The sequence below is a fragment of the Diceros bicornis genome, chromosome 38 (assembly GCF_020826845.1).
Source record: "Diceros bicornis minor isolate mBicDic1 chromosome 38, mDicBic1.mat.cur, whole genome shotgun sequence".
NCBI lineage: Eukaryota > Metazoa > Chordata > Mammalia > Perissodactyla > Rhinocerotidae > Diceros > Diceros bicornis.
The window spans coordinates 6,388,720-6,398,750 of record NC_080777.1 but is presented as its reverse complement, the minus strand read 5'-3'; positions in this window follow the sequence as shown (position 1 = coordinate 6,398,750).

Sequence of the window (10,031 nt, the reverse complement as noted above, 5' to 3'; positions counted from 1 at the left end):
CCTCTTCCTTATTTCTCTACTTCTGTTTGTGGCTCAAGTGGCCCCGATATTTACCTCCTTTTCCCCTCTTGGTCTCTACCACCAGTTGTCCCCCAAGCCCCAAAGCAGAACACCTTCCTGGTGGGTTTGTTCATCTACAGCCCTCTTGCCAGCCTCATGGCCACTGCCTGAGCTCAGGTTCTCATCCTCTCTCCTCTGGGCAACTTCATCAGTTTCTTTTGTACGGGCCTCCTTCCTCTGACCTCTCCCTGCTCTGCTTCAGCCCACACTCCCGCTGGCTACTGAAGGCCGTTACCTGAGCTGTCTCCTTGAAGCACTTCTGATCATCTCACTGATCAGCTTAAAACTTTTCAGTAGTTCCTCACTGACTACAGAATACCACCTTCAACCCCCTCAGCCTATATTATAAGGATGCTTTAGATTTTAGTTCCCATCTTCCCTCCCGGCCTGAACTCCCACTGCATCCCAGCAAAGATCCCACTTTCCATCCCGATGGGGACACTTCCTGTTATATGAATACGCCTTACTCTTCCTGATCTACATAACTTTGTCTATGTCATTCTTTCCACTTGGGTTTGCCATCCTTCAGGGACCAGATTAAATCTTTTATCTTCCATAAAACCATTCCTCATTCTTAAAAAAATTAAGTGACCCTTTCTCCCTCTGAATCCTTTCATCACTTACACATTTAACATCTTTATGTAGGTTTGTCTGGCACTGAGGGGGGTTCCTGAAATGGGGGTGGGGGGGTCAGGACGACTTGGTCACTCTACCCTTATGGTACTTAATGGTTAACATTTATTGAGCATTTACATGAGAAAGCATGCTGCATGCATGGCCTGGTTTCATTTTCAAGGTGTATGAGTAACTCACAGATTTCTACATAGGAGGAGGTTAAGGGTTGCGATCTAATTGAAAGGGGTGGGGGGATGCAAGTGCCAAGTAAACATGCTGTCTTACTTGATTTCATACTTATTCAAAATGGCATGGGGGGTGCTGATGGCAGTTATGGAAGATGGGGCAAAGCTTCTCAACCGACCACTTGGGGATGCCAACGGATAAGGTAAGTGTTATGATTACCCTCATTGCACAGATGAGGAAACTGATGCTTAGAGAGGTTGAGTGACTTGCCCAAGGTCACCCAGCTGACACAGGATGGAGCTGGACCTTGAGCCCAGTCCTTGTGAGGACAAAGCCCATGCTTTATGGCATCGTCATTACTGTAGCACAGCTTGTCTTACCAAAATGTTTCTCCTTTGGGGTGAGATTTTGATTTTTACAAGATTGTTTTTCCAAAATCAATTAGCACAACACTTTCCATGTAATTGGAACTCAAATGAATATTGTTTGAATGGATGAATAAGGGAATACTGAGTGAATATGAGAGATAAAGCCATCAGAGTAACCTTTTTCTTTCTGTACTCGAATACTATCCCAAGAAAACCCACAATTATCTAGACATAATTTTTACCTTAATTACCTCTTTGAAGGCTCTATTTCCAAATACAGTCACATTCTGAGGTACTGGGGGTTAGGACTTCAGCATATGAATTTTGAGGGGGCCACAGCTCAGCCCATGACAGTATCCCAAGGTTTTATTGTATCACAATTATCTCTAGAAACTCCCTTTGTCTCTTGGGTAGGGAGTCTGGGTTTGTGTGAGAACATACATTGGTGTAAATGTGTGTTTGTGCTCTGGCTACCCTGGCTGATGTTAAGATTACCTGGATTAAGTAGAGTGGATATAACGATACTCATAGTTACTAGACTTAGGAAGACAGCGTTATTTTTATCTATTTTGTTTTTGCCGAGGAAGATTCGCCCTGAGCTAACATCTGTTACCAATCTTCTGCTTTTTGTATGTGAGCCACCACAGCATGGCCACTGAGATGAGTGATGTAGGTCTGTGCCTGGGAACTGAACCCAGGCCGCCAAAGCAGAGCTCGCCGAACTTAACCACTAGGCCACTGGGACTGTCCCAAGACAGCATTATTTTGAGAGGCTACTAACTGGCTCCTTATTTAGCAGTTAAAATTCTGTAACTGTATGATTGCTCCTTCAAACATAGCCTTGGCTAACCCTGTCTTATGTAGCTAAATACTGAATTTGACCTTTTATCATAACACCGGGCTGAACGTGTGCTAAACAGTGCTGTATATCTGTGATACAATAAAACCCTGGGATACTGTCATGGGCTGAACTGTGGCCCCCTCAAAAATTCATATGTTTAAGTCCTAACCCCCAGTACCTCAGAATAGAGGTACACAGAATACAGTGACTGTATTTGGAAATAGGGCCTTTAAAGAGGTAATTAGGTAAAATGAGGTCATATGGGTGGGCTCTAATCCATTATGACCAGTGTCCTTATTAGAAGAGGAAATCAGGACACAAACAGACACAGAGGGAAGACTATCTGAAGACAGGAAGAAGGCGGCCATCTGCAAACTTGGGAGAGAGGCCTCAGAAGAAACCAACCCTGCTGACACCTGGATCTTGGACGTCCAGCCTCCAGAAGTGAGGAAATAAATTCCTGTTGTTTAAGCCACCCAGGCTGTGGTATTTTGTTATGGCAACTCTAGCAAAGTAATACAGATATTAAGTTCTTGTTGTAGGAAGGGACCCCGGAGGACATCCAGCCCACCCACCCCTAGGATTCTGGATTTCACCCCTTCACACATCCTTCCTCTTTCCGATAGTCTGTTTTTCTTTGAACATCTCTTCTCCTTCACAGGGTGCCTGTTTCATTTAAGGCAGCTTTGACTAATAGAAAGCTTTGTAGATTGAACAAAATCGCTATCCAAATTCTGAAGGCCTCTCTGCAAGTGTGATATAACTAGCACAGAGCAGAGAACTGGCACAATTTCTTTGCAGGCTGAGTTCCCTGGAAAGCAGACTCTGAAGTGGTGTTTAGCATGCAAGATGTTTACAAAGGAGTGTCCTCGAGATCAACACCTGTGGAAGAGAGGGGACCAAAGCAGGCGTAGGCAGAGGGAGAAGTGGAGCTGTGGTACAGGCTCACGTACAGACTTGGCCAACCCACAGGGATCTCTGGAGCTAAAAGTGTTGTCCTGATTTGGGCTGAGACGGCCAGGTCTTCACACCCTGGCTTTCATCCATCATTGGATGTGGGCTGCTCTAGGTAGGGGTGTGGTCTTGAGAGGCAGCTGTCAGAAACTGAGGCAATTCCTAAAGCCTATAACCAGTATGCATGAGAGGAAGCCCTCAGTCAAGGCCTCAAATCTCTTATTTGAGGAAAAATAATGTGAGCTTACCACAGAGCTTATTTATGAAACAAACTCACAGAGCTGTCTTGAGCGACTAGCCCTAGGAACCATTATAGCCCAAGTGGAACAGGAGCTAGGGCACTGTAATCTCACCATAGTCAGCACCCCAGCAGTTGAGGCTAAGTCTTTCCTTGGAGGGGGTTCTGGTAACACATCACGCAATTCTGGTTTTATAAAGTAAATTTCTATTAATGCAGTCTGAATCATGTCATTAGCATATGGAGTCACACATGATTGATGGTTTTTGATGACTGTCCACTAAACCCCTTAATTCTTCACATATGCAGATGTATGCCTGGACAGAGGTCATGGAAGCCAAAGCAGCTATAAGAATGATTTCCTTAGAATATATATATATATACACAACCCTATATACATATATATGTATATATATATTTTGGTGAGGAAGATTGGCCCTGAGCTAACATCTGTTGCCATTCTTCCTCTTTTTGCTTGAGGAATATTGTTGCTGAGCTAATATTTGTGCCAACTTTCCTCTATTTTGTATGTGGGACACTGCCACAGCATGGCTTGATGAGCGGTTTGTAGGTCTGCACCTGGGATCCAAACCCATGAACCCTGGGCCGCTGAAGCAGAGCTCACAAACTTAACCACTATGCCAGTGGGATGGCTCCCTGAATTTTTTTTTTTAATGTTTGTAACCTGTACATCGTTCTCCCTTTGTTCTCATCAAGCTCCCCCCAAACAAAACTCCATTTGCACAAGAATATTATTAGGCAATGACTTGGGGCCTTTGAATGGGGGACTGCACCAGAATGATTTTTAAAATAAGAAATTTGTATTTCAAAAGGAAATGAATTCCACTCACTGAGTGAGATGAGGAACAACTTTCTCTGCCTGCAATGTCAGGAGTACCATGAACATGTGAGTTAAAGGGGCATGTTTTCAATTTATTCCTGTGATGTTTTAGACCCTTATTGACCAGTAAAGTGGTCAGCTGTCTGGAGGGCCCTCTGTTCATCTGGCTTTTTGGGAGCAATGGGGGCCATGAAAGACAAGTTCCTGTAGGATCGGAGCCAAACCAAATGTTCCCAAACAGCATCACCCCAAAGGGCTTGAAGGAGAAAACAAGAGAAGTATGACAGTTGAGCATGTGGCCCAGACTGCAGACTGCACTGGGGAGGCAAAGCCCAGGGAATCCGGGACCTTCTGTTACAGCGTGCTTGAAGCCACATCTGCAGGAGGGGAGGGGTGGTTTCCACCTCCCTCTCTCTTCACATAGGGATCTTTAAAAAACAAAACAACCCTGTTAAATTTAAACCCTAAAGATTGCCCTACCCTGCCCTGCACTCCCCTCTCTTCACTCTTCTCCTCGTCTCTCCTCTAAACAGTAAGAACAGAGCAACAAAGACCTGGAGGCCCAGCTTTCCACCCAGAGATTTACGGGTTAGAGGATGAAGTGAATCCATGCAGGCTTTGCTGACAAGACCATTCTTTCTCTGTCCACAGCAGTGGGAATCCAGGCTCTGATTGGTAGGGGAATTGGGTTTGAGGTGGTGCAAGCCTTGATTGATGGAGAGGAGAGGAGAGCCTGGCGCTGATTGGTAGGGGAGCTTGCACTGTGCAAGGTCTTGACTGGTGGAGAGGAGAGGCAAGTCAGGCTCTGATTGGCTGGGGAGTTGGGGAGGATGCAGTGGTGCAAGCCTTGATTGGTGGAGAACAGAGGGGAGTCAGGCTCTGATTGGCAGGGAGTTCTCTGGTGTAAGCCAGGTTCACCTCCGTGCCTCCGAGTGAGAACTTTCACTGCGGCTCCAAGTCTCTTCTCTCCTGCTCTGCACCCTTCCAGCGTGGGGTCCACCTTGGAAGCTGTCTGGGTCCCAGTGCCTCCTCACCTCAGAGGGGCCCTGCCGAACCCTCACCTGCCATGCGGTCAGCCTTCCCGGGGTTGGTTAATGTAAGGAAGGCAGGATCCGGGACACCGGCCCTGCACTTTGTTCAAGGGCGAGGGTCCAGCTCGCCCCGAAGGATCAGCCACAGCTGTCTGAGGTGACTCAGTGACCGCAGGAAAGATGACATACATTAAAATGGCATGTCAATTCTCTTGGCAACTTATTAGAAAATATGAAAAATAAGTGCACCTCTTCCCCATCACCATCTGTAGATTTAGAAACGTTGCCGAGGAAGGCAAAAGCCTCGCTCTCCAATGCCTGACTCCCCACTGGTTCCACTGACTTGTGGGAAATGCAGCAGTAATTGCTGAGGACAATCACTGTGCGCTTCCCAGCCCCAGCTCCCAGCCCCTCCTCTATAGGGCATGCGCTTCCACAGGGTCTTTGCTCAGACTGGTGTCCCCACAAGGCATTCCTCCTTGTAATTATGTGAGGCAAGAGCTGAAGTCTCAGAAAGCCGTCCAGGAGTGTAAAACTGGGGTTTCCTTCCTGTTGAGGTCTTCTGAGGCTTCTGACTTGTCCCAACTAGTCCTTATTGGAATAAGAAAAATTTTCTTTTCATTTTTACCATAGTATTCCACAGAAGAACCAAAAATTTCTATTGAAAATAATGTAGAGAAAAAGCCATACTATTAGAAATGGGACCTAGAATGGTTAAGGAGGGAAGGACAAGGAAGGGTCCCTATCCCCTAAGCAACCCCAGAACTAACGCGGTGGCTGACGTGCATTCCGCTCTTGTAGCTAAGACAACGCTCGATGTATGAGGTTACGGAAAGGTTGCTGCGGAAGGTTCCCCCGGGAGAACTGTGTGTGGGCCTCCGGGGAAGGGAAATGCAGGCGCTGGGCGAAGGCCTGTTGGCCGCGTGAGCACCTTCTGTACCAAGGCTTTTGCAGAGAGATCTCTCTCATCTCTCCCCAGACTCAGTCCTCTCTCAGGCCTGCATTTTGTGATTTTTGTTCTTTTGCCATTTCAATGTTTTCCATTAGCATTTATTGTTATTTAAATTATTGATCCCTTAAGTGTTCATGCTTTGCTAGACTGAGTAGTAACTGCTAGATGGGAAAAAAATGTACACACTCACACTCATTAATATGCATGGTTTCTAAAATTCTATTATCTTTTATTGCTTTTCCCTCTATTCTTACTTGCTTTTTCCTCTGACAAATCCAGGATGCTTTGCAGACATGTAGGCACACATCACATTTCTTGTGTCCTGTGTTAGAATCTGCGGTGGCCAAGGAGCTCTGGGGAGGGTCCTTCCCAGGACACACAGAAGCTCTCTCTGCACAGGGAGCCTGGCATCTGTGTACAGAGGCTGTGGCTCTGCAGAGACCTGCCTCGCCTGCTCCCCGACCTTTCTCTTCCTGCCCTTTTGCCAATTTATCACTCTGCATAGAATGGAAGAGACCAGATGGGTTTTGGCCACAGCTAATACTAATGCACTTCTATTTATGAGTAATCATTTTTAACAGAAAATGGAGTTTGCTGTCCTGAAGAGAAGGTCAGACAGAGAAGACCAAAGCTCTCATCGCGAGAAGTGGTCTCACTGAGCGAAAACAGGCAGAGGGGCTAAGAGCTGTTGGTGAAAAGCAGTGGCAATCAAAAGCTAAGCCTAGGAATACACCAAACTAAAAAGCCATCTTTTTTCACGCAACAAGGAAATGAATAATTTAGTGTCGGCTAGGTACAGCCAGCAATCTTACATCTGGAACAAGGCCTGAAGGAAAACAAGATGACCTAACAGTATTATAGGCCGTATCTCATATATGTGTTCTTAGTTATCTGAAAACCAGGAGTAAAATACAATTCTGTGAATTTGGATCATTCAGTGTGATGGGCACTATAGGACAAACAGATCCACCATTTGGAAGATTTTTCACTTCAGATGAAGTACTAAATTAATTTTTTGCCTTACATTCTAAGCTTTGATTAATTATCTCCTTTGTGAAACATTAAAAACAGTTTAAATACTACACACTCAGAGTTTTCAGTACCACCAATGCTGACAAATTCTGGCCACATTCTGCCTCTTTGCAGACACATGGATCTCACAGCTAGGCTGATGTCATGTGTTCTCTGTTTACAGAGTCAAGACATTGCAGATGTGTAGGAAATCCAGAAATGGAGGCTGAAAGCTGCTCCCCAGGGTTCCTTATGTCTAATCCCCTCTGCTTCTCTCGCCCTGGTGAGCCTTTTCCTCTGGTCCTCAGTGTCTGTACCGCACTGTGGCAGTGATAGGATTGCCAGATTCAGCAAGAAAAATATAGGATGCCCAGTCAAATTTGAATTTCAGGGGCCAGCTTAGTGGCATGGTAAAGTTCGCACACTCCGCTTCAGCGGCCGGGGGTTTGCAGGTTCAGATCCTGGGCACGGAGCTACATACTGCTCATCAAGCCATGCTTTGGTGGCGTCCCACATACAAAATAGAGAAGGATGGGCACAGATGTTAGCTCAGGGCTAATCTTCCTCAGCAAAAAGAGGAAGAGTGGCAACGGATGTTAGCTCAAGGCCAATCTTCCTCACCAAAAAAAAAAAGTTGAATTTCAGATAAGCAACAAGTAATTTTTTAGTATAAGTATGTCTCATGCAATGACTGGGTACGCTGTATTTTATCTGGCATGCCTTTTCACAGACTGTGTACACAGGGTCTGCCAGGGAAGCTCTCTGCCTTCCTACTGGGATTCCCCAGAGTGCTCACACAAGCACAGGATGGCTACACACCAGTAGCCACAACTGCCCCAGGGCCTGTGGCTTGCAGATATGGAGTAACTGCCTCTGCTGTCTTTTCCATCTGTAAGACCCAGAGTAACAGTGATCCAACGTACAAAGTTTAGGTAACAAAAGAGCGATAGGAGGAGGATGCAGTGGCAACCCCAGGAGAAACACTCTATAGATACTTCCAACTTCTCGTTTAGAAGTGGAAAATCTTTCATTAGCTCTGTGAATCTTGATCTTAAGGAAGTCACTGAAACTCCTGGGATCCCAGCTTCATTTCTGATACAACAGAGCAAATTAGACAGTGTCTGTATTGCCTAATAACTCTAAAAGAACATGATTTTAAATAGCCAGGCAATGCTTACACACAAGATCTGTTGTGTAGCTGGTCACTCCTGATTTGCAGAGAATAGATCCTTTCCCATGTCACCTTGTATAAGGAGCACTTGTAATAAAGGATATTTGCCCAGCGCCAGGCCTTCTGGGACTATAATGTTGTTTGGGTTATGGGTCTTGGTGACTCTCAAGAGCCGGATTTTCCAGCTGTCTACTCTAGAGGCTCTGCTGTTTGTGGGACTCCAGCATTAGCTGCCTCCCTGATGCCTGCTGGACTTCTGCTCCTTCCTATTGCCAGGACTGAACGCAGACTCTGGGCCTCAAATTCAAATGATCTGAGAGAGGACCTACTTGTGCAGATACTATTTACTAAAATTCCTGATTCTGTGTTGTTTTGGAGACTAAGAACTCTCCAAAGACCTCATTCTTGTCCAGATCACTATCGTCCCCTATGTTCAGGTTTCAAGGAATGCATCAGGCTAGGGCACGAATCCCCCAATCTAATTAACTGTGGCCAGGGTTGCAGGATGATGTAACAGAAAGCGTAGCAACTTATTGAGAAGAAACCACCTGTGGCAATGTCTTCCTCAGAAGGGGCTTTAGGCCCACTGGGTGCTTCAAGTCTATGGATCCGTTAGTATATTCCACTTCTTACCCCCATGTACAGCTTCAAAGAACCCCCATCCAACCTAATCCAACTATTGCATTTACCCACCAAATACAGATATCCAAGTTGTCTTTTCTCAATGAAGGTAGATTGCTTTTGGATATTCAAAGAATCAGAGGATTTTAAAGTTTGAAGTTATCTTAGAAATTATATAGATGAGAACACTGAAGCCCAGAGAGGAGGCTGAACAGCTAGTTAATGTGATCTCCTTCATCATCAAGATTCCAACTCTAGGCACTGCTTCCCTTCTTTGGCTCTTACGTACCAACAGACTATCCCGTATCCTGACTCTTTTTCTCTGGGGTTGACCAAACTACTGTGCTTGCCCAATAATTCAGTTTTTCCAATCAAGAAAAAATGAAATGGAAAAAAAAAAGCAGATTGTCTATATTTAGTCGCTTTTGGACAAAGTTCCTATCCAGACCAGAAGCTTAGGCAAGGGTTTTTTCCTCCTTTCTTTAGTTTGTACAGATCTTGTCAACCCCCAATCTTGCACTTGGAAAATAAGAACAAGCCATTTATGGGCTGTCGTCATTCTGATGGATGATGTGAGCCTTCTCTGCTCCCTAAGTGCATATCTCCTTCCTGACCCTTGATCCAAGGCAATTAAGAAAAGCAATAACATTACAAAACCTCACTTTTGATCAATGCATTCCGGCCAGAGGGAGAGCGGGTTGTCTTTACAGAATATCTATAATTAGATTGGGTTTGGAATTTGGACTGCTGCACTGAGTAGAAAAAAGCATAGTTTTAAATTACCATCTCAATATTTCAGAAGGAACTAGAGGGAACTAAAAGCTGTGAACAGTATTAGCAGTGAATCAAGGCGTTTTGAACTAGTGATCTTATTGTAACACTTTATAAGCCTCTAGATGAGTAGTTAGTTAGGTCTTGTACAAATGAGGGGTGATAGCTGGAGGTCACTAAACATTTTTGTCTAACCCAATCGAGCAACAATAGTGAAAGGGAATAAGGTATGCTGATAGACAGTAGGAATTCCTTTGCCTCTCATAATACCTTGAGATGCCATGAATCTACAAACTAAGCTTATTTTCTTAATAACAATTTTATTGAGGTATAATTCATGTACATCACTGCATCTATGTAAAGTGTACAAC